The sequence below is a fragment of the Gymnoscopelus braueri genome (assembly GCF_963280865.1).
Source record: "Gymnoscopelus braueri genome assembly, chromosome: 14".
Classification (NCBI taxonomy): domain Eukaryota; kingdom Metazoa; phylum Chordata; class Actinopteri; order Myctophiformes; family Myctophidae; genus Gymnoscopelus; species Gymnoscopelus braueri.
Window position 1 is genome coordinate 9,419,571 of NC_137619.1, and position 7,500 is coordinate 9,427,070.

Here is a 7,500-nt window from a genome sequence, read left to right on the forward strand (position 1 = left end):
CCCCATCTCTCTCCCCATTTCCTGTCAGCCTACCATCCTATCCTATCATTAAAGTCATAAAAGCCCAAAAATGTATCTAAAAAAGAAGAGTCTTACATTTTGTCAGTTTGAACATATTTTAATGTTTGTGCGTTATTCACTTTTCAACCACAGCTTTGATGTTGTCCTGCCTTCACGCGTGCATGTGTGCATATGTGCTGCGTGCGTGTGTGCGTGCGTGTGTGTGTGTGTGTGTGTGTGTGTGTGTGTGTGTGTGTGTGTGTGTGTGTGTGTGTGTGTGTGTGCGTACATGCATGCATGCATGCATGTGTGCATACGTGCATGCATTCGTGCGTGTGTGTTCGTTGATTTACTGTGACCTTTTTCTAGTATTTCTATATTCTCTTGGGGTAGGCTGCTTGTACAGAACAGAGACAGTGTGTACCCTGCCTTCACTGTTCAGTACATCCTGACACACATGATGAATGAACCCATATGCATTAACCACTTAACCCCCTGTTGTCTTAGAGAGAACTGCATGGACTTGAGTGACAACCAGTGCTATGACCACTTTTTCCGTCTCCACGCCAAATATCTTCACCAAAAAATTGCTAATCTACAAGCTTGTAGAGCTTGTAGATCTAATTCCCCCCCCCCATATTCCCCTATAGAATATGGACGCTATAGTGGTTAAAGCTTGCCAAACTGTTTTTCTATAAATATACTTTTACTGCTCCTAGTATTGAAGATTTCTCGTATAGCATGTCTTTATATGTCTTGATGAATATACCTAGGACCACAATGGAAACAAGCCCTCAGGGCTTTTTTGTGTTATCCTTTTAGCATTATTGTATCTAACTGTAATCTCTGTACTTTTTGCAAACGGTTATAATAAAGTATTCAATCAATCAAAAAAGGAGCATTTCACCCTCTTTCAACCGTATTTTTCATATAATTGGTCAAAATGCTCATTTTAAGACGGCACCATTTATGTCACTCTGACAGTGCAGAATCCTGCCCTACCAGTGACATCATCGGTGGTGGATGATGATATTGTCAAGATTTCAAACCTTCTTTTTGTTATCCATTTATTGATGGAAGAACAATGGCTTCTATTTCAGCATGCTAAGTGTCCAGGAAAAGAAAGGCTGTATTTTCCAATAGTTTGGAATCTACATTGATGATGTCACTATAGGCAGGTTTCTGAACTGAGTGAGTATAGACAGAAATGGTGCCATCTTATATTGAACCAATTATATCAGTGGTTCTCAACCAGTGGTCCGGGGACCACCAGTGGTCCTTGAGGGGGTTCCAGGTGGTCACCCGCTAACTGATGGAGAGTTGGAAACCAAATGGACCCCTAAAGAGCTTCAACTCTTGAGAGCGTAAAATGAAACCAACATTTTACTCTCTCAACAGTTCAATTATTGTTAAACATTACTTAAGAACTCTACACAATTAGAGAATGTAGAAGAATTGTTATTTTGATAAACGTTGGCCTGTTATCTCTCCTATGGTACCAACATCAATACAGCATGGAATTGTGGACAAAATAGTATGCAACGATGTCAACATTCTAAGTCTTGGTCTGAGAGTCTAAATCTCATCAAACGGAGGTTCTGTGGCTCAAATGCAGAATAAATAATGGACCTTGACATGAAAAGGGTTGAAAACCACTGAATATATGAAGATATATGGTTCAAATTTTGGGTGAATTGCTCCTTTAAATAACATATATATTTCTCCATTATTCATATCATTAACCACACAAACCCTATAATGTTCCTATTCTGGGGCAAACATTCAGACGCGACTCGTTGTGAGCTTGAGCTCACTATTTGAAAAAATAACTTCTAGAAATGTAGTGGAGTCAAAGTACAATATCTGCCTTTGAAATATAATGGAGTGAAAGTATCGAACAACACAAATACTCAAGTAAAGAACACAATTACTCAAAAGATTTTTAAACTTTAAAGGACCACTTCACCCATTTTCAACAACCCTAACCCTGACTACCACAAGTGTTGGAAGGTAATGAAGTACATTTACTTGAGTACTGTACTTAAGTAAATATTTTGAATATCTGTATTCAGTATTATCTGCTGTATTTTCTTTTCTTTTCTTATCTTATTTTAAGCTTATGACTTTCACTCCACTAGGCCAGAGGTCTCAAACCTTTTTGTGCCAAGGACCCCTAAATATATATTTGACCGCAGACTCTCCATCTGAAAATATTTTGCGCCAGGGACCCCCAGAAAAGAACATTTACGTTAAAAAAATGTTTTCGATATTTTTGAATATCCAACGTATAAATGGATGAAGGGGTTAATTGATTGTGATGCTACATCAACTACTTTTGCTGGGGACCCCCTGGAACCCCCCCAAGGACCCCACTTTGAGAACCAATGCACTAGGCTACATTTTAAATTCAAATATTGTACCTTTGTCACCACAACATTTCTAGGAAGAGACCCCGGCCCCTAGGACCCAAACTTACACCAATACATTATGAATCAACAAATTAAGTCCTGTTTCAATGAATTGTGAAAATAGCTGATATACAAGGTCAAAACTTGTCACAATGTTGTGAGCTTGGAAGATCAACTATTTTCACAATTTATGTACTTGGCGATTTGTCATTTTTAATCCTTTTAAAAACAAGTACTCACTGTTGATGGATCATATCAACTATTTTTTATTCCTAAGCATCAAGTTCTTTATTTTGTATATTCCATCACCTTATAACATTCATGTCTGACTTCTGTTTATATTCTCCTTGTTGTTGTTGTTCTTCCTCTTCTCCCTCCCTCCCCCCCCTCTCTCTCTCTCTCTCTCTCTCTCTCTCTCTCTCTCTCTCTCTCTCTCTCTCTCTCTCTCTCTCTCTCTCTCTCTCTCTCTCGCCCCCCACTCTCTAGTTTGAGAAATTGTTTCTGTAATTTTGATGGGAGTCATATGTATTTATACTGTTTATTGTTTTAGTGTCAGCATGTTGACACTGGAAATATTGTTTTAATAATCCCATATAGGATGGGCTGTGTTAGGGCAGCCAGACACGAAATAAAAAACATCATCATTCATCCGTTCATCCATTTGTTCGTTCGTTCGTTCGTTCATTCATTCATTCATTCATTCATTCATTCATTCATTCATTATGTTAAGCACAAAGTTGACAGAGCAACTTTAACTTGTAGATGAGTATATTTTACCAGGGGCCTGTTCCTCAAAAGGTGAATTAACAAAGCCTGGCCTTAAGCCAAATCAAGGCTTGACAAAGTCGGGTCCGAAAAGCCTCGTTTGTTCCGTTCCTCAGACGCCAAGCCAGGCTGAAAAGGAGCAACTTTGTCGAGCTAGACCTTGTCAAGCCAGGCTGTGTCCAGCCAGGATAATGAAGCCAGGCTAAATGGGCGGCGATTCGCCGACGACGTATTTCTATAAAAGACCATGAACTCGAGCGCAGATTCCTTGAACTTGACCAATCATGGCAGCGGGGAACAAAACTCGCGCAGCGTTTTTTCTCTGTGGCCGAACAGCAGCAGCTCATGCAAGCTTATGAGGAAGTGAAACATGTTATCAACAGAAAAGGAAACGCGACCGCAATAAATAGATCCAGGGCGAAAGCTGGCAAAGTATTGAAAGCACACACAGAGTGTGTGTGTGTGTGTGTGTGTGTGTGTGTGTGTGTGTGTGTGTGTGTGTGTGTGTGTGTGTGTGTGTGTGTCAGCGCCGGACGGGCAACAGGACGTACGGACGGGACGGGACGGGACGGGGGGGACGGGGGGGACGGGGGGGGGGGGGGACGGGACGCGGGGGGATGGAGGGGACGGGACGGGACGGGGGGGGGACGGGGGTCGGGGGGGTTGACCGCGGCGGGGGACGGGACGAGACACGCAATAACCCCACATTGCAAGACCACTTTAGTAGAAATTTGGGTTGTGTAGTTACCTTGCCATCATGATGTAACTCCAAAGGTGGACAAGAAATAAAAAATAATTTCTCCATTGACTAGAAATTGATAATTTAAAATATGCTCCTTATTGACTTACAAAGAGGCTCCTTTAAACCCGTAACTAATAATGTATATATATATTTAAATATATGTATATATGTATATGTATATATATATATATATATATATATATATATATATATATATATATATATATATATATATATATATATATATATATATATATATATATATATATATATATATGTGTATGTAGGCTATGTATGTATGTGTTAGACATTTCTTATAATATTACCAAAAAAAAAGTAATATATTATCAAACATCTAACAACAATATGAACTATAGTGTTAACAGAGTGACAATGACATATCACATGAGTTATTGTGAAACAATTATGATTCATGGTCACACACTATTTCAGTAATGTAATTACATTGATTATATCTTATTGTATTGATTTCATTTTATTTGAATGCAGGGTCATTCAAATGAGTCCATATACAAACACATGTGTTGAATTAACTGTGGAAAAACTTGAAGAACAAAGACACTGGATTAAGTAAGCTTGGCTGTTAGCCTGCTCCTGACCAGGCTAACTTCACAGCTAAATTGCCATGGTAACTAAGGTAGGCTTGCTTCAATTCTCTTTTGAGGAATCGGATAAGGCTAAACTTAGCCAGGGTGAACTGGCTAAACTAATCTTCAAGATAATTCACCTTTTGAGGAACCGACTCAGCTCTAATCCTGGCTAAATTAAGCCAGGATAGGTGGTAAAGCCAGGCTTTAGCTCTAATTCACCTTTTGAGGAACAGGCCCCTGGAGTATGAAGAGTACTGTCACTGAGCCTGACTACCAGACATATAATAAGAGTACACTGAACATGGATTCACTGCCACCTAGTGGCTAGTTTCACCACTGCAGCAGAGGAGAGAGAGAGAGAGAGAGAGAGAGAGAAAGAGGAGAGAGAGAGAGAGAGAGAGAGAGAGAGAGAGAGAGAGAGAGAGAGAGAGAGAGAGAGAGAGAGAGAGAGAGAGAGAGAGAGAGAGAGAGGGGGAGAGAGTGTGTGTTCTGTTTAAAGGGACAGTTTGTCATTTTGTGTTTTGTGGCGAATCAGACAATCTGGATCATGTCTGGAGAAGAGACTGGAGCCAAAACTGGTGTCAGTGGACTTTGAGATCTTCGGCTCTGTGCAAGGTCTGTTTGAAGCCCTATGCTGCACACATAGCTCTAATGTAAAACTATCTGTGTGCTTAATATAGACACCAGCTACTCTGTCTGTCTGTCTGTCTGGCTGGCTGTCTGGCTGGCTGGCTGGGCTGGCTGGCTGGCTGGCTGGCTGGCTGCTGGCTGGCTAGCTGGCCGGCTTCTGAATCAACGTTGAGTTTATTCTGTACTGTATTTACTGTATGTTCTGTTGGGATCCATACCTCTGCTTTTGATATCCCCACCTGGTCATTAATGTTTATGTCCGGTGGGGATTATGTTTTATCCCTGCTTCTGGTCAGACTGAATTAAAGGACACATGGGTCCAGGATTGGGCACCAAAAATCATGTTTTCCCCACCTCAATGTTCAGAAAAAAGTAAAGAATGAATGTATGCTTTGGAAAATGGTTGGAAATAATGTGAAATGTACATGATTTGAACATGCACGGACCACGGTGCATCATAACCAGACCTTCAACATTTTTAAAATTTAATTCAGCTTCTTTTTTTATGCTCAAAATGATCCATACACAGGTCTTCTAGCAATTGTTTTTTAAAGGTCATTAAAAAAGTGATTATAACTTTTGACTTTCGGAATTTTGAAAATATTAATATTTTTTTTCTATTTCCCAATTTTCATCAAGTGCTATGGAATAATAATCTTAGCATAGCTTTGATGGTCCTTCAAGATAATTTTGATATTATGATGCTATTTTCAAAATTGTCACAGCAAAATGTCATTACCATCACAGAATCAAAACACTGATTTGAATTCTCAAAATGATATGACAAGCAAGCATTTGTTGTAAGTGCATTTAAACTATATTATGGTATATATACAGTATACATACATACACAACTTAAATTATAAACTAAACAATTAAACTATAAAAGAAAGAAAAAAAATAGCAGATGTACAAGCTTGTATATCTGCTATTTTTTAATAGCCAACGTATAAATGGATAGAGTGGTTAAAATGTTTGTAATGCTACGTTAACTACTTTTGCCGGGGACCCCCTGGAACCCCCCCAAGGACCCCTGGGGGTCCCCGGACCTCACTTTGAGAACCAATGGATTAACCTATAATATTACATAATCATACTTTAAACACAACCTAATTGACCCCAGGGCTCTAGGCCCCCTCCCCTCTTTTCCCCCCGAAACCAAATTATTTGTCTAAATTGTCTTGTATGTTTCTTGTTTGTCTTGATTTATGAATTGAACACATACTGTAGGACCACAATGGAAACAAGCCATCAAAGCTCTTTTTTTTGTGTTATCCTTTTAGCATTGCTTGCTCTCTGTTTAAGCATTCTAGCTTTCCAGGAAGAGAAAGGTTGTAGTTAGCTTGGAATCCCCATCGATGATGTCACTGGTAGGCAGGTTTCTGAACTGTCCACAGCCCACCAATGAGACACAGAGTGAGTAGACAGACATGGTGCCACTCAATAGTGAAAGTCTACAAGCTGAATCAAAAAGAAATTAACATCTGAACTGTAAAAAAGAAAACAGTTCATACTCTGGCACTAGGAGGAGTGAGAGAGGTTGGGGCTGACTTGTGTTGTCAGACTGGATGGTATTATTGTCGTTCTTATATAGCTGCCTCATCATGAAATAGCGCTTGAAAAGTGAGGATGTATGAGATATTATATAATGTTATTCTAAAGCAATTTGTTGTGTTTTGTTTACAGGAGTGTGTTTCAGGATGGTGAGTATGTTATGTTTAAATACTATTTATTCACAACATCAAAGCTCAGCCTCAGCACAGATCATATTCACCTTCACCATTGTTAGCATACATTCATATTCTCCTCTCCTCTCCTCTCCTCTCCTCTCCTCTCCTCTCCTCTCCTCTCCTCTCCTCTCCTCTCCAGTACACAGAGAAGGAGGGCTTGAGGTTGGGTCTGGTAGGTTGGGTGAAGAACACCAACAGTGATACGGTAGTGGGACAGGTGCAAGGCTCTGCTGACATGGTGAAAGAAATGTACGTATGAGAGCCATGATGATATGATATATATCATCATGACTATATATATTATACTTTTATAGTTTTAACCAAAAAAGATCACATACCCTACTTTTAATTATTTTCTTATTTTGTTTTAGTTAGTTGATGAGAAGATGACAGGATGGCAGAATGGGAGAGGATGAGAGGATGAGAGGATGAGAGGAGGGACACCATCATAGATAACTTTAATGATTCACATTTTAACCACTAGATGCCGCCAATGACCACAGTGTCAGTTTATCTGCAGCGCACTGAAACGTCACCACTCTTACTCGAACACACACACACACACACACACACACACACACACACACACACACCCACCCACCCCGACACACACA